Genomic DNA, 26,931 nt, shown 5'->3' with positions numbered 1-26,931 from the left:
AAACGTATCCATTAAGTTTTTCTGACATTATTTTGACATACCAGCAATTTTGCAAACATAACTTTGTGTCCACCCGGTGCTCAGTATATAGTGATGGATTGGCACCTTCCAATCTGCTGACAACAAAAGACAAAAATACCAGTACAACTTAGTGATTGCTAGTGCGACAAAGCCCCTGCGTGTTTATTTACTGCAAAAAGTTTTTAGCCTTTTAATGTAAAAAAAAAACGTACCCATTTGTTATAAGAGAAAAGAAGAATATGTTACATATGTTACGCAGAACGGCTTTAGCTAGCCTAAAAAAGGTTGGTTTTGATTGATGCCAGGATTTTGTTTGGAAGGGGTTAATTGACTTGGAAGCAGGAAATTCGGATATGACTGTACTGTACTTTATTGCCTATCGACAAAAAGGGAAACAGATTTGACAGCTCCTTTTTTATTATGACAACTAAATAACAAATTGTGACATAAAACAAAGCTGTTTTGAATTGCAACACTTGCGTGTGGTAACTTGCTGCAGGATGTCCAGGTATTCACAACATCTGACAGTTCCAATATCATTCCGTACATGCCCCCATAAGGGATAGAATATTTATCAGCTCAATTAGCTAAAACTTTCCAGATTTCTTTTCCAGATAAGGGATCTTTGCATAATTTGGATCTTCATACCTTAAGTCTACTTGAAAATCATATAAGCATTAAATAAAACCAAATAGGTTGGTTTTGCTTCCAATAAGGATTAATTATATCTTAGTTGTGATCAAGTACAAGATGCTGTTTTATTATTACAGAGAAAAAGGAAATCATTTTAAAAAATGCAGATTATTTGATTATAATCAAGCATTTCCGTAATTCAGAGCTTTCTGGATAACGGATCCTATGCCTGTATTAGCATTCAATAAGGGGGCAGAGTGGGCACTGCATAGCCGAAAATGTATCTCTTGTGTTTCGGTATACTGCTGCAGTTTTGTTCAATAGAAATTGTGACAGTTATGATTATACCTATTCCCTTATACCCTTAAAGGACAAGGAAAGGTAAACTAAAGAAGTAGCTAGAAATGTTGTACATTATGTTTTGGGCTTCTGTACCAGCCCCATGCAGCCAAGACCCTTTAGAACTAAAGATATGTGCCTCCAAAGATGCCCCAGTAGTTCCCCATCTTCTTTTCTGCTGATTCACTGCACATGCTCTGTGCTTCTGTCACTTACTGAGCTTAGGGACTGACTCACAATATACAGTACCCATAGAATAAAAATGTCACAGTATAAGGTTGATTAGTAATAAATTTGGATAATTACTACATGGCAGCACATAAACCGGGCAATTAGCATCAGAATTTAATAATCAGCCCTGTAGCATCATCTTATATTATAGACCAACCTCATAATCTTCTTGATAATTTGCGAAGACCCCTAAGCTTAGGTTCTCAACAGTTGCTCAGAGCCCATTGAGAATGTGACTGCCACAGACATTTTCCAAGATGGTGACCCCCTGTGACAGGTTTGAAGTGCTGGATCATTGCCATTGACAAGCTGAAACTTTAGGCTGGTTCAATAAGTTCAGTATATAAAACATGGCATTTGTAGCCCTATTCATTTTTTGGGGTTAGTTCTCCTTTAAGGTGCCCATAGATGGGACAACATTAGACATAAAGCCACCAAGTATTGCCCAACCTCCCCCCCCCCAAATGATTGCCTTACTCAATAGTATCTGATCAGGACCTGTTTCTAAGTAGTGTTTTATAATGGTAAAAAAAGAAAATATGGATCTTTTTGCAAATTAAAAGTGAAGAGAGGATATAATATTTACACATTCCTATATATAGTACTCACTTTTAGCAAAAGTGTTTTAGGTGTATACTTCCCCATTAACTGGTTGTTCTTGAATTATATAAAATATTAATTTTTTCTAACTCAAATTTTAAAGATATATCAATTGAAAAAAAAAACTCAAAAATTCAGTAGGTAAAAGCTGTCATTTTTTAAAATTTTAAGCTATTTTCTTTTTTGATATTTTTTTTAATTTTTTTACAGACTTATTGAAGATGAACAGAACAATTTGATTTTGATCAAGTGTTCAAGTGTTTGTGCAACCTAGTGAAATCAAGATTTTTTTTAATATGCTAATGACCAAGAATCTATTTTTTGCTTTTTTTTTTGCAAAGGCATTTCAAAAATACTCAAAATTGATAAATCCTCCTTCTTGGCCTCTATGTGATCCAGTCAGATCAGGCCACTGGCAACTTGGCCAGACGAGCGGCACTTTCTGTGTATGACCAGCTATACACAATGTTACACTCTGCAGAGTTTAGGAACAGCAAGAGATGATCAAAAGCTTAATTGTTAAAAAAATAAAACAGAATCATTCCCCGAGCTCAGTGGCTACATTGTTATTGGAAGATTTTTGCTGAGTGATGTACAAGGAAGTTTATTCTGTATAAATAATAAGGTCTGGCGTTTAATACCAATGGCAAACATATCTGCACGTTGAACTGTCAGTCTATCAGCATTTCTCTGCAAGCAATTAATGACAACTTGGCTTGGAATATGTATACTCAGTGAATATTTCCAGTAACAGTTTCACCAAAATCCTTCAAAATGTAATATTTTCGCAATATTTCTAAAGCAGTTGAATGGCTATATTATTCAAAATGCAGCAAAACTTTAATGAGAGCAAAGTAGTTTCCAGTTGTCTCTTGGGTTCGCAGGATCGGAGAATGTGTCTGAATAAAATAGTAGGCTTTAGGCGCAAAGAGTCAAGAGAAATTGTGTACAATGTTAAATGCACATCAGACATTTACAATACTATTAACATTTTGCTTCTAGGAATACTTATGTTCTTTGTGTGAAAAATCAAAATCGAAACGTGAAAATGATTTGCTTCAAAGGTGGGTGTGGTCCTTAATACTGACTTTGAGTATGATGAAGACAATAGTATTTAAAGGTAATTAGCAACTTCTCTTTAATTTTCATTATTTGTGGTTTCTGAATCATTTCACCCCCAGACAGATTTTTCTGGATATTACCCAACTGTTTTCAGTGCTTCAGAGGCTGTGCAGACTCAGAACATTTGGTGGACTTACTGATGCAGTCTCTCTTCCCACAGTATTCAAACTGAGAATTTAACACAACCCCAGATTGTTTCTACTGGACATGAAAAATTGAGCATGCAATTTGGAAACCACCATCCAACAAATTGGCAAAACACATCTTGACTGCAACCAAGACACTACTGACCTCTACCTTGAGATTACCTTTTCTGCTTGGGCAAATGTATCTTATTATTGTAGTAAAGTAGGTTAGAGCCATGGAGTTAATTAGGCCTGAACCTGAAGACAGTCAGTGTTTCATTTTATGTAATCCAGTGTCAGACTGGAGTGTCCAGAGCAATCCAGGGCTGCTACCTCAGGGGACCCCACAACTTCTCCACTCCTACAACTCGCCTCCAGCCTACATCTCCCCTAACCCCCCACTCACGTGCACCACTCCTGCATTCCTCTTACTTGTGCGGGTGGGTGGCCCAAAGTTCCTGGCGGGAAGCAGTACGCAGGCACGGGTCACCAGAATCCACCAGGGGATTTTTCTGATGGCCCAGTCTATTGTACAGTGCTGTGTAATATATTGGTGCTTTATAACACATGTTAATTATCATAATATCAATACATTGAACTGATATTTTCCATGGACAGATTTTGTCTGTGGGTCTGGGATCTAGCCCTGTATGAGCTGAACAGACTAACTCTTCTTCATTCTTTCTTTTTCCTTTTTCTCCTCCACCTAACCCACCTTTAAGACTGAAGTTCCTCAGATGACATCATCTGCTGAGTGAGGATGATGGGAAAATTAAAGTTAACAACAACTGCATTAAGAACGAAAACAGCCTTTTCACAACTTAGACTGCACAACTATTACAATACAACCAGTACCCATTGATATCCCAAATGTTCCTCAATAAAGACAGCTACGAACCATGTTTTCATGTCTTTTTATTCTTTCTTTTTAATTTTTCTCCTCCACCTTTTTTTTTTTATACAACTGTTTTATTGTTTTCAGAAATAAAATAAAATACATACATGTAGCAGAGGTGACATTTCAAGAACCGTGCATTATCCATTTGTTGTTACATTATGAACACCTTAGCATTGTAAGGGGCACATTTACAAAGCTCGAGTGAAGGATTCGAATTAAAAAAACTTCGAATTTCGAAGTGTTTTTTTGGCTACTTCGACCATCGAATGGGCTACTTCGACCTTCGACTACTACTTCGACTTCGAATCGAACGATTCGAACTAAAAATCGTTCGACTATTCAACCATTCGATAATCTAAGTACTGTCTCTTTAAGAAAAACTTCGACCCCCTACTTCGGCAGCTAAAAGCTACCGAAGTCAATGTTAGCCTATGGGCAAGGTCCCCATAGGCTTGCCAGCGTTTTTTTGATCGAAGGATATTCCTTCGATCGTTGGATTAAAATCCTTCGAATCGTTCGATTCAAAGGATTTAATCGTTCGATCGAACGAATAATCCTTCGATCGTTCGATCGTAGGATTAGCGCTAAATCGTTCGACTTCGATATTCGAAGACGAACGATTTTAGTTCCTAGTCGAATATCGAGGGTTAATTAACCCTCGATATTCGACCCTTAGTAAATCTGCCCCTAAGTGTTTATACTCGGTTTGCGGTGTTAGTCACTTGTCATATCACCACTTTTTGAGTCAGAGTTGCACGGTATCATACATTTGACATGAGAGTAGCAATGTACCACCTAACCCACCTTTAAGACTGAAGCTCCTCAGATGGCATCATCTGCTGAGTACGGATGATGGGAAAATTAAAGTTAACCACAACTGCATTAAGTACGAAGACAGCCTTTACACAGCTTAGACTGCACAATCCATTACAATAAAACCAGTACCCACTGATATCCCAAATCCCTATTTGATATCCCTCAATAAAGACAGCTAAGAAACAACCATGTTGACTTGATGTAATTTTTTATTTTTAGAAAACAGTGAAAGAAGCCATCCTTTGAAATTAAGTGCTGTTTTTTGTTCTCTATTTGCCCGTTGTACATAAACACTACGTTCTTGTTGTCTTTCTCTCCTCTGACACTTACACTCTCCTTTAACAGTACCAACAGCCAAAAATACCAGGAACTTGCAGCAGTGTGGGAGGATTTAGTCAGGCAGGTATCAAATAAGAGATTGTGTAGAGCTGGGCCAAAAACTGGAGCTGTGCCAAAGTCACTGACTCTAATTTACTGAGTGGAACTTTCAGTTGCAGTTCCTGATATAATAATGACACAACCAACATACTTTTTAAGTATACGTAACAATTTAGATTAACATGGACATTTTCTCTACTCTATTATGAAACATAAATTGCACTGTACATGTCAGCAAATGTAGTGACATTCTACCTTCCAGAAGACAATTTGAAAGCACAGACCAGTTCCGAAATAGGTTCATTGTTAAATATTTATTAATTTGCACTACAACAAACACCTGTGTGTGCGTCCAAAGCAAACAAATTATGTAAATTTTAGTTGACTTTATTCCTAGTACCAATCATGCAATAAACTCTCCTCTTCTTGCAGAAAGCTACATTGTAATTGCAGCCCAGAGAGTAACATTGCTGGGGACTCTTTCATGCTGTACATGAAGGTCTCTCGGAAGCTCGCACATACTGTTTCTGCTTTACAGAAGCCTGACAAAGTGAACAAATCTGACAAATGAAGCATATTTGAAGATTCAGTCTGCATGTATTTTCTTTTTTTTAACATAATCATGTGGGAGCCATTGTAGGTGTTTGTGTGGGTATAAGCAAAGAACCAGTCTGGAGATACAATGGTGATTACATTTTTTGTGGTTTCTTTCAAAGGTAAAGCATTCTTTCCGGATGAGCTTCAAAAAAATAAATCTCGTAGTGAAAAAAAAATGTATTTGAAAAGTTCTGAGGAGTATTTTTGAAGAACCCTTCAGTCCTACACGAATCTCCTACTCCAAGTCCAAGGGATTAAGGGAAACAAACGTCAACCTTGTGGAAACGGGGGTCTTGTCATTCAGTAGAACTATATGTAAATGTAAGTTCCCCAGTGTTTACAGGCGTCACAGAATATGCCAGTAAAGCTTAGGTGGATGAGAAATAAATCTCTAGCCAGTTATGGTGTAGAAATAACTGCCAAGAGACTGATGATCTGCTTAATCTTCTTAAGAGTTTTAAGCTATCTGCTTTGATGCAACAGGTTCAGACTTTTCTCCAGCACATGACCTTAGTCTCCCGACTCCCCGGCATTATTATCTTACATGGTCCCCTCAAGCACACACAACATCACACACTCTGTACTTGTTTTATCTAGTCACTGCTGCTGGCTGCCAGTTCCTTCATCGGCTTTGGAATTTCCAGTATGCCAACATAAAGGAACCCTTAACTATTTCTACAATATGGCATTGTGCTTTTGTTCCCATCATCACAGACACAATGTTCCTACAACTCACCACATAAAGCCATAGATCATGCTTCTCTACAGCTAGCATATAACAAAATCCACTCTTCCAAATTCCTTATAAGAGACCAGGTGGCACCTGATGGTATATATTTGATTACTTTCGAAAATTATAGCTACATTTACAAATGGATTACGACCAGTGACATCACTTGTGCCACCAGTTTCCTATCTAGCCACACTTTCTAATGATCACTTTTGTCTGCTAACAATGGGTAATATTGTGTAAAGTCAGGTAATTTTGAAAAGCTTTGTATTACATTATCTTTTTTTGATTTGTTATGGTGAGTTTTCATATTTGCCTAGTATTCATGCATTTTTTTTCTATTGTGGCAAATACCAGAAGTCTTGCCTTGTTTTATGGCAGATATATCAGATAAATGGTCTGGTTAGGTCAACTGGTAGGCTTGGGCGAAGTTTTTTTTTGACGCGCGATGCCATACAAGTCTATAGACGTTATTTCCGCAGCGAAAAAATTCGCCCATCCCTGTCCACTGGTCTACAAGAAAAAGTTGGGTCAACTACCCTTTACTTTGCCATTTACTACACTCCTCCTTGGAGATATTTGTGGCTCAAGAGAGTAAAAAAGATGATACCACAAAGGGCATTTTCTTCATATACTGCCATGTATTTCATTGGAAAAAGGATAGACAATACTAGTACTGGCACGTTAGACCAACTGAATGGGAGCCAACAGAGGCGAAGTGGACTGTGAGACCTAAACAAATCCTATTAAAACATGGGGAGAACATACAAACACCATGCAGGTCCTGGTCTGAAATCAGACCCAGGAGATCATCGCTGCAAGACAGAGATTCCAAGCACTATAGCATCATAATGAACTGTAAAGTATATAGTGAATAAAGTACCCCCTATTGTAAAATATAAGTATATTAGAAGTCACAGAGGAGTTCCATGACCATATAAAAGGTCACAGAACTTCGAGTTGACTTCTAATATCCTCATATTTTCCAACAAGTGGTATTTTATTTATTATAATACACAAGTTTTAGTGACAAAAGTGACATCATTAGTCACAGTTTATGAGGATATTCATGGCTTTTGTGTGTTATATAGTGAATAAAGTACCCCCTCTTGTAAATTATAAGGGTATTATAAGTTACCGAGGAGTTTCATGACCATATAAAAACACGAGGCCGAAGGCCAAGTGTTTTTATACAGGTCATGGAACTCCGAGGTAACTTCTAATATCCTCATATTTTGCAACAGGGGGAATAGCCATATCACATAAAATGATCATATTTATGTTTTGCATACTTTTCTTTTTCTACAATCATTAGAAGTGCAGCATTATATTTCTCAGCCATTTGTAAAAACTTCAATTTATGAACCTGTAGTGTTTGACAGCAGCTCTTTTAGGAAAGGTTTGTTCATGTTTATTACTGTGCAGCACAGGGGACATTAGAGGGCGCCCTCTATAGCAGGTCAGATACTTTGCCTTAGCCATGTGGAGCAGAGCTGGCAATAAGCTTTGTTCTTATTGGTTCAGGAATGTGACTGACAGTGTTGCTTCACAGAATGGTTATTTTATCTGTTTTGTGAAACAAAACTGTCATTTTGTGGAAATAATGAATCCTGTACTATAAAATCTTGCTTTCTGTCACAGATATCTATTTTGTCAGTCAAATCTAGCTTGACAAGCACTAGTTAGTTACACTATTATATATTATGTCCAACTTTGTTTTTACATAATTCATTCTGTAAGTAACGTTGCACATAAGTGTGTCCGTTACATGGAGGTTATACATTTGTGAGACAGATTGCTTGTTAAACTGTACTGAATGGAGTTTGTGATATAATGACATCCTTTTGTGCACTAACCAGATTTTGTTTTCATTCTTTAATAGAAATAAGTCTTTTGTATATTTTTTTATCTGTGTATGGTCACAAATACTTATATAACATGAGAGACATTCATTATGTGTATTAGGGATAGTTTTGTATACAGAATGTATTTGGGACAAACGGCACCCCATAGACCTGGGCCCTTTCAGCCAATTGTCTGCCATTGAGCATAATTTTGAAAGTGCTATCTGTCAAGGATATGACTGCCTGTCAGTTCTGGTTTGAAATGCTGTATCCTGCACTGGGTCCTGTCTGGCAACACCAGCACTGAAAACTCAAAGTGGGCCAGGGTGCCAAAGCATTATAAAAGACCAAAAAAGACCAAAAGGCACATTTGTGCAATGATTACACAGGGCCAGTAGAGATCCTAGATTTGCTTTGCTGGAGATTCACCTGATGGCATTCTGATACAGTGAGCTGTCACAAAGTTTTTACTAAATAGTAAGCAGGCTTTGCTATGAGCCTTGGGGCAAACACAGCCCAGATTTTCCTGCCGCTGAGGATGTTGACATACCACAGAAACTGTACAATGCTGATCTATGACAGTCCGTACAGCACAGAAACTGCTGATATATGACAGTAGACAAAATCCGGTGCTTGTTTGTGGACTGAGGAAAGTCTACCCTTTGATCTACAAAGGCAAGAGACCAAAATGACTATTGTCATGGTCATACATTCTTTATTATGTGATATTGTCTCCTCTGTGTTTGTTATTAAAGACCTGTAAATCTTTCTAAACCTCATAAAAGGACAAAACAATTTTCACGACCCTGGGGCAGAAGGATGAGCATATCAATGCCGCCTTGTGAAGGTTAGATTTCATTACTACCCTTGCACCTTTAGATTACAGTATATTACAAATAAACATACTCCAAACAACATTTCATTTTTTTACGGTTCTTGAATTCTTTCCTTTGTATTCTGCATTCCACCAGCTAAAAGTTTTTTAAATATGTCATTGATTATCATTCTGTGTAGCCCCTCTTAATATTTTTTTTCACTTCCAGACCATAACTTTAGGAAGAATTAGCCCTTATAACTGTAAAGCTGTTTCACTAGCAAACTGCAGAACAAAATGCTAAATAATTTAATTCAATAAATCAATGGATAATGGAGACCAATTACAAACTGAATAGCAATCGTTATAAACTAAATGAATCCTTTATTAACTGAGTTTTATTTAGAGAGTTATCATTGAGGAAAGGACTATGGCTGTGGGATAGCAGGTATAGGAGAGAGACGGTGCCTATAGTAGCAGTGGGGAAAATAGTCTCAGGGATTGTGGCTGTGGGATAGCAGGTATAGTAGGGAGATATGGTGCCTATAGTAGCAGTGAGAATAATAGTCTCTGGAAAGGGACTATGACTGTGGGATAGCAGGTATAGTAGGGAGAGATGGTGCCTATAGTAGCAGTGGGATAATAGTCTCTGGGAAAGGAGTGTGACTGTGGGATAGCAGGTATAGTAGGGAGAGATGGTGCCTATAGTAGCAGTGGGATAATAGTCTCTGGAAAGGGAATATGACTGTGGGATAGCAGGTATAGTAGGGAGAGATGGTGCCTATAGTAGCAGTGGGATAATAGTCTCTGGGAAGGGAGTGTGACTGTGGGATAGCAGGTATAGTAGGGAGAGATGGTGCCTATAGTAGCAGTGGGATAATAGTCTCTGGGAAGGGAGTGTGACTGTGGGATAGCAGGTATAGTAGGGGGAGATGATGCCTATAGTAACAGTGGGGATAAAAGTCTATGGGAAGGGACTGTGGCTATGGGATAGATACATTCATAAGAAATGGGTCCTTATTGGTATTATAACTCTATAAAAGGATTGTGGGACAGCAGGTAGACATATATACATATATAGATATGTACACTGTCATTATACACCATCCAGTAGTAAAAACAAACCCTCCTGCAATGATACACTACAGTAGCTCTCATTTTTTATGGGACACTTGGGAATTAATTCTGCACGGTGGCTGCAGTAATTGGATAGCTGATTGGTCACATTGTTCACCCGATTTGCCATGTTCAGCAGATTTTAACTAGTTATTCCAACATAAAATATTTAAGGCTTCAGGTCAGATTGGCATTTCAGCATTGATCGAAGAAAAAAAAAATTAAGGCAGGTCCAGCTTTTTTTTAAAAAAAGTATAGTATCTGGTAATCTTAATGCTGTGTTATGTGATAAGCACAACACACACCGCTCATGTAACTTTAGCACCACCCAGTGGTTTGTACAGGAAAATAACTAATGGTGAATGGTTTAAACAAGCAGCTTACAGGGTTACAGAATCTTACAAATTATGAATGAAAATTTGCATTTCCCAGTGTAGTATTGTTTATTGGCCCTGCTGTCACACTGCAGGCTTATACCGTGTACAGTGATTTAGTGAAAACCTACTTAAATGTGCAATGATTTTTTTTCCAAGTAAGAAGTCTTATTGCATATGCTTCTTACTGGGGCAAAAACATAGTTAGTGACGTCATCCACAAGCGCACTGGGACACACGAGGCGGCCGAGACGCCGGCTATTCCATCTACATTGGCTGCCTAGTGACTCCAACAGACGGCGAAGTGGTGACTTTGTTTTATGCGAATATTTTAACATCCACATTGTGAGTGTGTTTTTAATGTTATTTTGAGATTAAAAAAGTGATGATTTTACACTATGTCAGCGCATTGTTTTAAAGCTACAGAATCTGGAGAGCAGTGAGAGGAGGACTGTTATACTATCTTTCTAAACGCCAAAACCTCGTTTAAACGTTCGTGAGTACCCTCACATAAGATTCACTTCACTGTGTGAATTTTTACAAGTGGCACGGCAAACAGTATAATTTATAAAGGGCACTATTATATTACTCTAATTTCACAAAGTGGTGTATTACATTTATACAAAAATACTACACTATATGAGAATTATTCTCTTGTTGTCTATACCTCATGCTGGATTAGCGCTGGTTTCCTTTCGCAACTCTGAATTGGATTCTATACAAGTCTGAGGGAGAACAGACCCCTTTGGGAACCGGCAGAGGGAGCGAACTACCAAATCCTTTGATATCCTTTTATTACTGGGGCAAAAACATGTCAACTGCTTCCAGTGCCGTGGGGTTGTTACATATCAGTGTGGGTTTTCAAAACCCTTATTAAACGGAGGTAAGCACAACAAAAAGAATGTTTCCTTGTATTCACATATAAGAAATTTTATTACATTCCTTGGTTGCAACAAGCTAATAAATCAAACCCAGACTTCTCAGAACCAGTATCCATCTGATCTCTCTGGGGGAGGTCACAGAATGTTAATAAAGAGGCTGCTTAGTAGCACCTTATACATTAACGTTTAACCAGTATGATTGGTTTCTATAGGTTATTAGACATAGGGCAAACATTGCATTTTAATATTCCTAACTATTCCACTACCCAAGGTTTGGGGCACAGTAACATCTGGTTATACCACTGCTTATTCTTCCATTATCACAGTGCTGGCCGATCAGATCACTTCACATAACAGCAAATAAAAAGCAAACCCTTCCTTTGGTTTGCAAATTAAGTGCAATATGGACACATGGTTCTTTTCCATTCACACAAGGCAATAGAATAGTAGGCAAGAAAGCATCATAAATCGTATGAGAATTTATTACAAAAATTGCATGTTTTTTTTTCTTTTTTTGATGTAGAAATGTGACCATTACAGTCTCCAAGTCCTGCCATAACTGTTAAACCTTATTTCATACAGTAAAGGCCTGGGCACAGAGACAGAGTCAGAGACACAGCAAGGTGCACACATTCGGTCATGACTCATGGGCTGACAGATACTCAGGTGATGAGTGAATCTGTCCCGTTTTGCATTGCCAAAGATTTGTGAAACTGTGAAAATTCTCAAAATGCAATGGGTGTTTTTTCATGGCGACTGTGCGACCATTTCAGCATACAGGTATGGGACCTGTTATCCAGAATTCTCGGGACCTTGAGTATTCCGGATAAACGATCTTTCCATATTTTGGATCTTAAAGTGATACTGACACTAACATTTTCTTTTCAAAATATTAATCTACATTAAAAATTGCCTATGGGTCATGTTGATCGTTTTTCACTGATAGTTCTGATTTTGTAAGTAGTTGGTACTTGAAGTTCCTAAACCTGACTGTTTTACCAACTGGACTCTTGTCTCTTCTCAGCCTGTCAGTTAGAGTTTCTAACGCTAACGGACTATTGCTGCATAAATATGGCAGCCCCCTCCTAGAAGAACATGGGGTTAAGGAAGGTAATGTAAAAGCATCACACAAATACTTTTATGGCAAAATTATAAATAGCAATGTTAGGACAAATACAAAAAAAGGTTATTTTCTGGTGTCAGTATCTCTTTAAGTCTACTAGAAATCGTGTAAACATTAATAGGCTGGGTTTGCTTCCAATAAGGATTCATTATATCTTAGTTAGAAACACGTACAAGCTACTGTTTTATTATTACAGAGACAAAGGAAGTCATTTTTAAAAATGTAAATTATTTGGATAAAATGGAGTCTTTGGGAGACAGCCTTTCCATAATTCAGATCTTTCTGGAAAACAGATCCCAAACCTGTACCAATACATTGGAGGCTAAAATTTCCATCATCTGTAGCTGCCAGTTAGTGTAAAATAACCCTCTGGCACGACAATAACCCTCTGGTACGACGATCAGCACAACTGATCAAAACACTTTGTGTGCCACAAACATTATTTAATCAACAGGAAATAATGGGGGCTTATTAGCGTCAAGCAAACGAGACCCTTAAATGTAAAAAAAATATCTGGTGTGCCTTAAGCTGGCCATAGACGCAACGATCCAATTGTACGAATCTTGGATTCGTGCGATTTTCGGACCGTGTGTGGAGAGTCCCGATATTTTTCGTCCGGCGGAGATCGGACGTTTGGTCGATCGGACAGGTTAGAAGATTTCTGTTGCCTGCCGATAATATCTCTGCGTGTATTGCAGATCGTACGATTTTCAGTGAGAGACTGTCTATAGCTTTGCCAGACATAACTTTCGTACGATTGCTGTCAGGGGCAGAACATCGGCTCATCTGTTCTTTTACTACTTTATTTAATCGGAATGGTAAGACTTTGATCTGAATGGTTAGTGGAGGGTTGGGAGATGGGAAAGTCCGATCATACGTTGATTCGTACGATCGGATCTTTGCGTCTATGGCCAGCTTTAGACTAGCCCCGGTCTATTTATAAGTTCAGGACTGAGTCAGTCCATGAAGTGAATTGGTGACAGAATGAAAAGGGAAAGCAATGCTATTACAGTTGCCCTTTAAATATCAGACAAAGAATTGACGTCACGGTAGCTGAGTAACACAGCAATTTTCCTTAAAAGTACTTAAGATCAATAGCTGGCTTTGTAGCAGGCAGAGCAAATATATATATATATACACATATGTACATGGGTTACTGAAGCTTTCCTGTCTGTTTCTCTGGCAACATAAATCCAAGACAGGAGCGGAATGTTACAGAGCGCAGGGTAGGCCATGGAGGGGGGGAGCCACCTGACTTTAGTTTTCGTCTTCAGATTTTACACAGAAAATGCCTTAATCTTCTTTTCGTGTGGCTGGGCCGGAGCCAGACCTCTGGCTCCAGAGGTAAAGTGCAAAACTGCAAATCCTGTCTGAACAGGCCGCCCCACCCTCTTTCCTCATGTGAGCTTGGCAGCCGGCCCAAGAGCGCGCAGGAAAAGTACATTCATTCATTGCCTCCCTATTGGATGGGGTTCAGCATTCGTACAAGACAAACAGAACATTTACATGAAAAACCATGGGGTTATTTATCACCCTTTGTTATCGCAAATAAACGAAAATTTGTATGCAGACAATGATTGCTTGTTTCTGTTATTGCAACTAATTGCAGACTTGTTCCAGTAGCTCAGGCCAACACCATGGGAATCATTTTCATGTACCAAAACGGCAAGATGCAGCCTTTCTGCACCACAGTATGTCACATTACAGGGAGATCGAGCCCTTGAAAAACAACCGTGGCATTTCTAGGATTTATAGCTTTTAAATTTATAGCTTTAACACTTCTTTTACTTGAATGTTCTCTGATAACATTCCCAGAAACGTGAGGGGTTCAATTTAATTTTATTGTAAAAATGGTTTAATCCAGAAAGCCTGTTTAATTAAAGGATAAGTAAACCTTTAAAATAAGTGAATGTAAAATTGATGAGGGGGATATTCTAAGAACTTTTGCAATTAACATTCATTATTTATTTTCTTTTAATTCCAAGATATTAAGGGATACATGTACTGTTAATATGAATGCATTTTGTTCCAACACCGCCACCTGCTGGTCAGTTTCCCACCAGTATGACCACAAAGTAGTCACGAAAGTTGTCAGGAGAAAGAAAGAGGCTACTCGGATCTTCTTCTGGTTAGGAAATATTTGAGAAGGTTTTCCTATTTTTTCCTAAGCAGAAGGACATCAGAGCAGCCTCTTTCTTTCTCCTGATAACTTCCTAGTCTACTTGGTGGTCAGACTGGTCTTTGAATGACCAGCAGGTGTCGCTGTTTTAACAAAATTCATTGATGTTAACAGTACATGAATCCTTTAATATCTTGGAATTAAAAAATAAATAAATAATGAATGTACATTGCAAAAGTTCTTGGAATAGCCCCCTCATCAATTTTACATTCACTTATTTTTAAGGTTATCTTATCCTTTAAAGATATTTAACTTTGATGGCAATATCCATTATACGATGCTGCAGGGGCCCCCAAATATCCTGCTTTTATGGGGCCACAGTGAGCCAAGTTTTCATATCTCAGTAAAATTACCCTAAGAAAATATGGATTAAAAAAAAATAATATCTATCCACTATATTATTAATATCCTCTTCCTACAGATAGTGTATCCTTTAATATACCGGTATGTGTTTTGGCATTAGTGCAGATCCTGGGGTGTACACATAAGCGTATCACTTGCAAGACATTCATTGACTCCAGCCAGCTTGCCACATGTTTTATAGTAACTCTTGTTTAGTGAGGGAACCCCGCTGATTTTATACAGTGAGCCGTACGCATGCAATATCCAGCAATATGAAATGAGTGTATTCCCGGGATATTAAAAACATCTGATTCTGACTCGGGCTGTCTCAACTAATCAGGAAAAAATTAAACTCAGGATGAGATTTCCATACAATATTCTCAGAGTGCGCAAATTGTGCCCCGGAGCAAATGGACTCACTGCTCAGTCATTCTATGGCTGTCAGGGCACAGAGCAAATAACCCCAGTGGGGCTGTATTATTGCTATTGCTGCCCATAGCTCTCCTATTGCTTTTGCTTTGCAGCTCCCACCATCTCCAACTGACTGTGTTTGTTTATGGATGCTGAGATTTGTAGTTTAGCAATAGATATGAGAGGACATTCATTACTTGAAAGGTCATGTCTTTGCACCTTGCACCCTGCCCTGCATGGCAGATGGTTAAGACCTGTGTTCCCCCAATACACGCTATTCCAATATTCCCATAGTTACATTCCCAAAAAAGATAATGTTAAGGGTGCCATTACATTACTGCATATACTTTACACAGTGGCATTTTATCACAGTTTCATGTGTGAATCCTGCATTTTCCAGGACATTTGAACATTGATGGAATTGATCTACTGTAGAACCCCCATTTTACATTTTTCAGGGGACCAGAAAAAAAATGGTGTAAAATCCAGGAAAATGTAATATCAGGGAAATGTGTTATGCATAATATATAGGTAGGACCACAAAACAACAAGGAAAGCTTAAAATCAGAGGATGCAAAATTGAGGTTTCACTGTACATAGAACCCCTATTTTACTTTTTTCAGGGGACCAGAAAAAGAGGATGTAAAATCCAGGAAAATGTAAAATCAGGGAAATGTATTATGCATTATATAAGTGAGACCACAAAACAACAATGTAAAATGAGGGAAAACTTTAAATCAGGGGATATAAAATGGGGGTTCTACTGTATTTGAAAGGTCTGTTTCACAAATAGCCACCAAAATGATATTCATCATTGTCCGAGCCTTCAGAATTCACTGTCCCAGAACAGCCAATGGAAAGACTGTCCTGTGATCTTCAATAAAAAGGCTGTGGGCAAAGATAAAATACGAAAAGGAGAATATAATAAAAGAGAAAATCAATTCACAGCAATAAGAATAAAAAATCACATCTCGCAATGTAATATTCTTCCTTAAACTGTTATTGCATTGAGAATTCTAATTGCGCACTTTTAAGAAGTGCTTGTAGGTGTCGTAATCTTTTGGAGTAAACATAAGAACTTTTTCAGTAAGAAGTTTTATTACATTTACTGCGCATTGGCGCAAACGATAACATTTGTAAACTTTCCTCCACTATTGAAAGTGGTCGCTAAACAGTTTCTGGGTTTGTAAAAGCTGTATTAAATTCACGCAAAGCAAAATTTGTTCGCCCAAAGGCATAACTTTTCACATTGTGAATGGTTTTTCCGTTACTGACTTTTATTACATTCCCCCAGAAGTGTTTTATATTGATCAACACTCTTTCCTGGAACAATGAACAAGCGTTCCAGAGTGATCATTTGATCTGATCTTTGACCTCTGTTGGTCAAATTTTCATTAAAAAACGTGTTGCCTTTTTTTAAATACAGGAATGACTTTACTTAGACATTGAATTGGTTATCCCAAGAATAAAATGTAAAACATGTTGCTTACTAAAGCCATAAGTTGTGTGTTTAAGGGTTAGTTCACTCGAGGTGATTCGGGGAGATTTTGTCGCCTGGCGACTAATTGCCTCGATTTCTGGCTGACAATCTCCCCGAACTGCCTCCTCATGTCTTGCCATCGGTTATAATGAAAATTCGTCTGCGCTAAAGCACACGTGGTGCTGCGTTTTCAGAAGTCGCCCGAAATTTCCTCGTGAGGCAACTTCAGGCGACTTCTGAAAACGCAGGGCCGCGTGTGCTTTAGCGCAGGCGACTTTTCATTATAGCAGATGGGAAGACACGAGTAGACAGTTCGGGGAGATTGTCGCCCAGAAGACGAGGCGATTAGGCGACAAAATCGCCCCAAATCTCCTTGTGTGAACTAACCCTAATGCCCATTTATGGGCAAGTTACTAAATGTGCATATGAAGGAAAACAAGATGATATCAAAATGTGAATATTTGAATGAATCTGAATATTTATACCAATGATGATTGTGGTTAATGCATCCTGTTCTCAAAGCTGCCTCTCCATTAATGTTCATAGCAAATATTGCATGTAAATGAATACTCAAGAGCTGAAGCAGATATCCTTAGCACAGTGCTGCTCATTCTATATTCATGCCTATGCCAGGTAAAGAAAATACGCTTTGGTAGAAGAGATTTTGATTGATTTTGTGTAGAAATGCGTTTGGTTGATTTGTGGTATGATGGGACGGAGGCCCGTAGAATGTAAAGGTTAACTTGGAGTTTCATATGAGAGCTGAGCTCCCTAAGGGATTGATTTTGTTCTGCTTATGAGATCCCGGGGAAGAACGTCTCTGCCTACCTTTCGCCGTGATTTCATGCTTTGCGCTTGCCAGTTTTAGCAGGACATTTTTCTCCAGTTAATTGCAAACCTCCTGAGTTCCCAGCATTCCTCATATAAGTTTTATCAGGAGCACTTCTGCATAGGCTTTAAACAAACTCTGACTCCATGATTGCCAACAGCTGCCTTCCATTGGCGATTTTATTTTACAAGAAATGCAGCTCAGCTGAGAGATCTATTTTATAATAATGTGGTTTTATTCTGGAGAGCTATAAGTATTATGGGTGTGATATCCATATTTTCATGTTGTCGTTGTAGGAGCCTCTGGGGTTGGACAGGAGGAGCAGAACAGCCAATTAGGGTTTTGGGAGAGTTCCAGAAGTTTCATGAGCATGAAAAAACTGAAACATAAAGCAGATTTGCTGAGAGCAGAACGGGCTGGCTCAGTGTGGGTGCCATCTTAATAAGCCCTCTATGCATTGTTACAATGCTGTCAAACCTGCCTTTGAACATGGTACATTTTTAAAGAAAAGGGCTGAGCATGGTGTGCAGAAATCGTTTTATTCCCACATCAGGTGTTTCCCTTACAGCACTGCCATTTAAAGGAAAGGACTAAGGAGAAACAAACTGGGTGGTGGCTCAGCTTTACTTTTAAATGTTTGGAAGGATTTTACACGCCGTGGATATTGGGCTATTATACTATTAAAAGGGACCTGTCACCTTAAGAAATATTTCCAAATTCTTTTATATCATGTCAGTTGAGCATACTTTTGTTTTGGAATTACACAATCACAGCAAGCAGATAGGTTATCACCCCAAAGTCTTGGGAGACCTAATGCCCATGCTCAGTACCCTACACAATTATAGAGTGATAGGAGGGCAGTGACATCTAGGAATTGCTGAATTTAAAGTGAAGGTATTTGACTGCCCCCCTCTATGCCTCAGGCATAGAGGCCGGGCAGGTAATATTTGATTGACAGCTCAGATATTTAAACACCTTTATAACAGGTATGGATGTTTAAATAAAAAAAATTATTTGGGTTTCATGTTTAATTAGCAAAGGACTTTCATTATACGACTTTTTATGTGTAGGTGACTGGTCCGCTTTAAAGACATTAAAGGGGTTGTTCACCTTTGAGTTAACGTTTAGTATGATGTAGAAAGTGATATTCTGAGACAATTTGCAATGTTTTATTATTTGTGGTTTTGAGTTATTTAGCTTTTTATTCAGCAACTCTCCTGTTTGCAATGTCCACAATCTAGTTGCTAGGGTCCAAATTACACTAGCAACCATGCACTTTGAATAAGAGGCTGGAATATGAATAGGAGAGGCCTGAATAGAAAGATGAGTAATAAAAAGTAGCAATGACATTACATTTGTAGCCTTACAGAGCATTTACTTTTTAAATGGGGTCAGTGACCCCCATTTGAAAGCTTGAAAGAGTCAGAAGAAAAAAGCAAATAATCAAAAAACTATAAAAATTAAATAATGAAGACCAATTGAAAAGCTTCTTAGAACTGACCATTATATAAAGTGCTAACAGTTAACATAAAGGTAAACCACCCTTTAATAGAATTTGCCATCACCCGGCAAGGTTTTATTATACTTCCTCTTTATAGCTCCAACCTTTTCCAAAGAACTTTTACAGAGATTATACATTATTTTCTGCCCCAGTGGAGTTAACAATCTATGGACAATCTACAATCCATATCCCTATCACGTACACTAGGCTTACTTTTAATTTGGAACCTGTGTGTATGGGAGGAAACCCACAAAGGCACAGAGAGAACAAGTAAACTCCTTACAGATAGTGCCTTGGCTAGAATCAAACCGATCACTCCATCTACTACTGCGCCACCAGTATTGTTCTGCCAGTAAATCGTTTTTCTTGCTTTGAAGGGGCTATTTTAAAAATTTTGCAATTTACCGACTGTCAACAAATTTGAACACAGTTTGAGTGAAATAAGTTTGAAATTAGAAACGGCACTTACTTAGACATTTATTACGCCACACACTGACACTTCAAGTTTTTTTTAAACATTTCCAAACAATAGAGTGTCATCACAAGTCAATTTGTGGCTTTATAAATGGCTTAGTGCCTTTAGATAAGTGCCGTTCATAATTTCAACCTTGCTGAGTCGTATAGGGATACCTGTCAGGCATCCAACAATAGGAGCACAAGCAGCACAGAAAACTTGGGGGAAAATTTACTAAAGGACGAAGTGACTAACGCTGGCGAAAATTCGTCAGTGTGACGTTTTTTATATTAGCAGTTGTGTTTATATGTAACTATTATGAAGCTGAAAGTTAAAATTCTAATTTTAGATCACTATGGGGAACCAAATCACATCCTTTAGTCCTCTGTTATATAACACTGGTTAAAGGGGAGCCAGCACTGAGGACGCAATGCACCCCTGTATTTAATGCCTGCCATAGGCATGAATAAATACCTTGCTGACGATTGCAAGATGCACTGTATTCATGTGAGAGGCACATGTGTTTGTATTCAATTTTGGAGTACAAACACCTGCACCTATGAGCCCTGATAGTTGCACCAGTAAAGCAATATTTTAATACTCTGATTGGCTACAGGTTTGTCCAGCCATGGGAATATCCCAAAGTTCTGCCTGATGTGCCCAGAACTAGGTGAAATAGCCATGCTGCAACATACTGTAGTTACAGAAGAAACCCTACAGAGGTAATAAAGAGAATCTAAACCCCAAAAAAGTATTGATGTAAATTGACTCTTTTTTTTAAAATTTATTTCCATTAGGTTGTTGCCTCATGCTTGTAATGATACAAGGCATTTTCATGAGATACTGCACAAAGCACTTTCATGTGACTATAGTTTTGCTATTTATTTTAACCAGAAATAGTAATAGTTTTGAAGAAAGCAATGATGCTGACCTTTATCAGCTTTAAATTAATAGTTTACGATTAAACTTTTTTTTTTTCAAAACAATATAGTTTACAGGAATGACACTACTTTTTATTTATGCATTTGGGAGAAATAGTTATTGAACCTTTTGTGCCTACAAATAACATATTACTATAATTTTGAATTGGCTGCATTCCTCTACCAGTGAACAGACATATCTTCACTGTGCTAATGAGGACAGCGCGTATTGTTATGTCCTGTCATTATAGTACATTAGTATGTGGAAATAATTGCAATGCCATTGGAAATCTTCGAAAATGCTCTGACTGGTATTCTCTTAATATCGCTCCAAATGCAGATCCTGTGTTTATATACATCGTGCAGAGGCTGAAGGCGTTGAAACACATAACAAAGGGTCAATCTGTCATAAATCTCTTATTTTTTATGCTTCATAAGTCTAATGTGATAGGCATCAATTTCTGCTCTGGGATGTTAAAAAAACCTCCTTGCGACTATTACTGGCCCTTTTGCTCCTTTAGCCTGATGTAATTGTTATGACTTTATACTCTATTTATTTGCCCCTTCCCTGCCTGACAGACAGTAGGCTGCAAAACACCACGTTTTCTCACTTTTCATCCTGCCTGGTTGCCTAGGCAGGGATAGCCAACCTTTTTTACCTGTGAGCCACATTCAAAACTAAAAAGAGTTGGGTAGCAATACAGGCGTGCAAAAAATTCCTAGGGTTTCAAATAAGGGCTGTGATTGGCTATTTGGTGGCCCCTATGTAAACTGCCAGAATACAGGAAGCTCTATATAGCAGTACATCTGTTTTTATACAACCAAAACTTGCCTCCAAGCCTGGAATTCCAAAATAAGCACCTGCTTTGAGGCCACTGGGAGCAACATCCAAGGTGTTGGTGAGCAACATGTTGCTCTCATGCTACTGGTTGGGGATCACTGCCCTAGAAAGATCAGTTCTTTGTGCTTTAGACCACATGAGCCTGCATTTGCTGCTTTGTACCTTTAGGGTCAGGTGGTGGTAAACAGGCCACCCACTCCAATGTCCCCTTGTTCGACTTTCAGACATGCAAGCTAAGCATTAGCAGCACATTGCAAGTTAGAACTCCACTCATTGCCTGACTATGGCAGGCTTTATGTTTAGGGATCCCTTGTGACAGAGAACAATGTGCTCTGTACCTTGCACCAGGTCCAACTGAGATTGCAGCATGCACCAGAATTCAAGTGAACACAGGTGCCTCTGGGATAATGGTTGCCTATTTTGGATAAACCAGGATATTTTTGGTATAATACAAAAGTCTGTGGGGGAAATTTACTATAGGGCGAACTGTCTAATGCTGGTGAAAATTATCCAGCGTGACGTCATTTCGGTACTTCGCCGATTTACTAACGGTAGCTGGCGTAAATTCGCTGGCGCAACTTCGCCCTCTAACACCAGGCAAATTTTCGGTAGTGTTACTACGTAAATTCACTACGTTTTCGATATTACTGAACGTTACCTCTATCGCCAGACTTGCCTTCGCCACCTCAGACCAGGCGAAGTGCAATAGAGTAGATAGACTTCCTTAAAAAATAGTTGAAAATTTTTCTAAGTCCCAAAAAACACTGTCGTTTTTTCCTATTTAAAGGGTGATAAAATACATTTGCTAACGAATGGCACCTAAACTATACTGTGGGCACATGTGTAGGGCATTATAACAACTTTATATAATTTTATTAAGGTTCCCTGGCCTTGTGTAGTGTAATGTATTTGCTGCAGCATATACGTCCATTGTACTTTAACTGCACCCCGTATGCTAATTAGCCAACGCTAGCGTAACTTCATACTGCTGAGCGTAATTTTGCCAGCATTCGTTACCCTGTGCGCAACTTCGGATCTTCTTGAATTAGCATTGTCCAGGCGAATTTACGCCTGGCGAAGCATTGCGATGTGCGAAAAGCCAGCGCTGGCGAATTTTTCGCCGGTTAGTGAATTTACCCCTGTGTGTGTAGCCAGATTATGATACATGTGAGTGTTGAGTGCTTCTGCTACTTGTAGAAGTATTATACAACTAAATCCAAAGCTTTTCCCAAATGGAGCTCACTTAACACAGCAAGAGCACTTGATGATGGGGGTTACCACAAAATATTTGCAGCATTTGAATAAAGTAACATGTTATTTGCATGTTGCTGTATCAAGTGAGCAAACCTTGGGGAAATACTTTGGATTTACAAGGATATTTTTACCCTTATAAAAGTTCACCTTCAGCTATTTATTTTCATGTCTAAACCCTGCCAAAAAGGTAACTGCCCTGGAAATACAATGTAAACAATTTGTGGAGAGTGTTAAATATGATATTTGGAATTATTAAGACAGTAGAAAGCAGAATTCTATGTAACTGTACATTCAGAATGAAAAGTAATAGTAGATATTACTTTGTTGCCTCTCTTTTCCATTAAAAATATTAATTAGATCCAGCCACCCAGGACAAATGTATTTTGTTGATTTAAACCATATTCTCTTTCTGTTCCTCATTTGTGGAACCCCTTCCATGTCAACATTTGCCAAGTAGTGTTTCTGTGCATGTGTAAAACCAAGCTCAAAGAACATCTCCTAAATGCAGCATTACAATATGCAAACTTTATTGTAACAACAGTTCTGTCTAGCACAGCCAAGCAATGGACCACACTTACCCCTTTCTGAATGTCACAATGCCCATTTAAAAGGATCCAAAAAGGGATTATTTTCCTCATCTCTATTGCAATTACTTTTGGGTTTTCTTTTATCCTACCATTGTACCATTCGAGATTTTCGACCCACTGCTCACCTTTGTAGGGCCATGAAAATACAATTTTATCAAAAATGACATAGTAAGTGAATTTGCCTCAAGTTGTGTTATCCTTAAGTGGTAACATAGCACAGCTGAGAAAGACATTGATGTTGTAGTCCCCATATGAAGAGGCTACACTCAAGAGGAAAGGCAAATAGTCAAACAAAATAGGGGGGGTTATGCTATCAGTTTTGACCCTCAAAGGTAGCTGGTGGTGGCTCCAATGTTACCACAGGAAGTCTCAGAACATCAATACTTGCATTAAAGAGCATAATGCTCTTAGTTAGTTTTTAATTAGAGTGATTGATGGCCACTGTTTTCACTCATCTTATTAAAGGGATTCTGTCATCGGAAAACATGTTTTTTTCAAAACGCACCAGTTAATAGTGCTACTCCAGCAGACTTCTGCACTGAAATCCATTTCTCAAAAGAGCAAACAGATTTGTATATATTCAATTTTGAAATCTGACATGGGGCTAGACATATTGTCAATTTCCCAGCTACCCCTGGTCATGTGACTTGTGCCTGCACTTTAGGAGAGAAATGCTTTCTGGCAGGCTGCTGTGTTTCCTTCTCAATGTAACTGAATGTGTCTCAGTGAGACATGGGTTTTTACTATTGAGTGTTGTTCTTAGATCTACCAGGCAGCTGTTATCTTGTGTTAGGGAGCTGTTATCTGGTTACCTTCCCATTGTTCTTTTGTTTGGCTGCTGGGGGGGAAAGGGAGGGGGTGATATCACTTCAACTTGCAGTACAGCAGTAAAGAGTGATTGAAGTTTATGAGAGCACAAGTCACATGACTTGGGGCAGCTGGGAAATTGACAATATGTCTAGCCCCATGTCAGATTTCAAAACTGAATATAAAAAAATCTGTGTGCTCTTTTGAGAAATGGATTTCAGTGCAGAATTTTGCTGGAGCAGTACTATTAACTGATTCATTTTGAAAAAAATTTTTTTCCCATGACAGTATCCCTTTAAATCCATATAAATGCATGAAGGACACAATATTGCATAGTCATATAAATACTCTATATATACAATGTTTGCCTGCAACCTGTGTAGCTCTTCCATAACTTTTCAACGTAATACTGTTGAGAAGCGAAGGCCAATTATATATTTTTAAAAATTGTGGTAACTTTTTGCTCAGTAATTAGATTGTGCAGAATAAAAGATGTGACTGTAGTCTTGAGTTTTCATGGGTATGTAAGATTAATGCAATAGCCTGCAACAGAAATGTAATGAGGCCTTTTTTTCTTTCTCATAGGTAATTTTCACCAAAATAAAAACAGCAGACACCATTGGCAACGGACTCCTTTTACTTAGTTTTATTTGCCTTGCCACCTGTTGTAGATTATGAAATAATCCTTAAGGCATATACATATAAAGTAAATTGCCCAGAATTTTTATTAGAATAAAATCGCATCCACACATTCACATAAACCTTCAGCGACGCTCACATGGAACACAAAACTCTTGGATCTCCTTTTCATATAATGGTGACATTCCAAACTGGAGATGGCTTAATGATGTCAGGAGGCTGCACATTTTGCTCAGATAATGTTCTGTTATCAATTATGACTTTGATTTCTATAAAAGCAGAGTGTGTCTGCATTTTATATAAATGTTGTTGGTTTTATGTCTTCATTGTCTTTTTGTAGACTTTACTACTATAGTACTATATGTACTATAGCAGCCCTGTTTGCTTGAGATCTTGTGGGGGGTACTGGGTGTGTCCAGCACATGATAAGTTACTGAGCTCACAGCAAATTACTGGATCCAGAAGCCTCTTCTAAATACCTAATGCCATGTACTGTATATGATTGCCAAGTTTCTGTTTTGTTCCCTATATTTCAAACTTGAATCTGGAAAACTCACATGTGCATTTTTTGCAGTGAAATATAACAGATGTTACAGTCGTAAAAACACAACCATATTTTATGGCAATGACATTAGGATAAATTAAAGAAATAATAAAATATGAAAGACATTTTATATATAAAAAAAGTATATGTAAAGGGCGGCAACACCCATTAGATCTATAAGTCATATTGGACCCTTTCTTATTCATAAAGGTCTCCAGACCAGAGTTAAGATATCTGTGGAACACCATCTATTTTCAACTTCAAATTAAAATATTTTTAAATGGACAAATATCTGTTGAATTCTCCATGAGTTTAGCAAACATTCTTGAACCTTAAAGACACCATCACTGAGAACTGCGTCTTCTAAGCGAAGCACTGGGAAACAGGATGATGCAGTATATGTTTCCCCTAGATTCCTGTCGTATGTGTGGTAATCTCAGCAAATGTCAGTTATGCAATGGGGAAAAATAAAATGTTTTGTTTTACTATTGTTCATCTTAAGTAAAAGCTGGTTAACGAAGTCCTGGAGTCAATGGACAAAGGTGGGTGAGACCTCCAGTCCAGTAGGCCGCTCCAGGTGAATTGGGTTCCCAGACAGGTAGCTGCATGGTGATTAGGCTGCAGCTGCAAAGGGGTTGGCTCCCTACGAAATGTAGCTGGGGTTTTCAAACAGAGAGAACCTTTGGGAAAGTAGGAGCTGTTGTTCTGAGTTCTAACTGCCATGTAATTGTGGAGAAACTTATTTGTGCATTTTGCTTTGAAAGGGATTGGGGCGCAAGGCCCTTGTCCTGGGTTAGTAAGGGAAAGCACCTTTGTATTAGTTACAGCCAGACAGGCTTAGGTTTTTTGTTTTATGTAAATTTTCTCTCTGCTGAAGCTTCCAATAAACTGGCCAAAGACCAGTTATGCTCAACTGAATTGTCTGTGTCTCTGTTTTGTCTAGAAGTGTACACTAAGGTCTATTCCCCAGTGAGACCGCGGTTCAACTACCTGTAATTCCTAAAATATATATATATATATATCTTGTATAACATATATCTATGTGATCACATTTTGCTCTACAGATATCCAATCTGCCACCACGTTTTAGCTTGAAAATAAAACCAGTGCAGTAGGTCATGACTCTGCTAACTGATGTTCTCCTTCTGCTATTAAACTACTTAGCCAGTCAATACTTGAATATTATGGACTCTGCCTCCAGTCAAATGATGATGTAAGGAAAAGATGGGAGAAGTCTATAGGTCCCACTGCATTGTGGCAATTGATTCCAGTAACAGGCCCCTGATGACCTTCAAAGATTTCACTGATGCCGGCTTTGCTGCAGAATCATAAAGAATACTGTATGTTAGAAACAAATATAGTCTGTGTCTTGTGCTTTCTCTGTTTGACTTTCTTATTTACCCATCTAGCCCTTTATTTATTTTACTTAAAACAATCCTATCAACTCAATAATATTTATCCCTTCCTTAATATATTATGATAGCCCAATGGCTGATCACTG

This window comes from Xenopus laevis, chromosome 6S (genome assembly GCF_017654675.1).
Source record: "Xenopus laevis strain J_2021 chromosome 6S, Xenopus_laevis_v10.1, whole genome shotgun sequence".
Classification (NCBI taxonomy): domain Eukaryota; kingdom Metazoa; phylum Chordata; class Amphibia; order Anura; family Pipidae; genus Xenopus; species Xenopus laevis.
Note: the sequence above shows the minus strand (reverse complement) of the source record.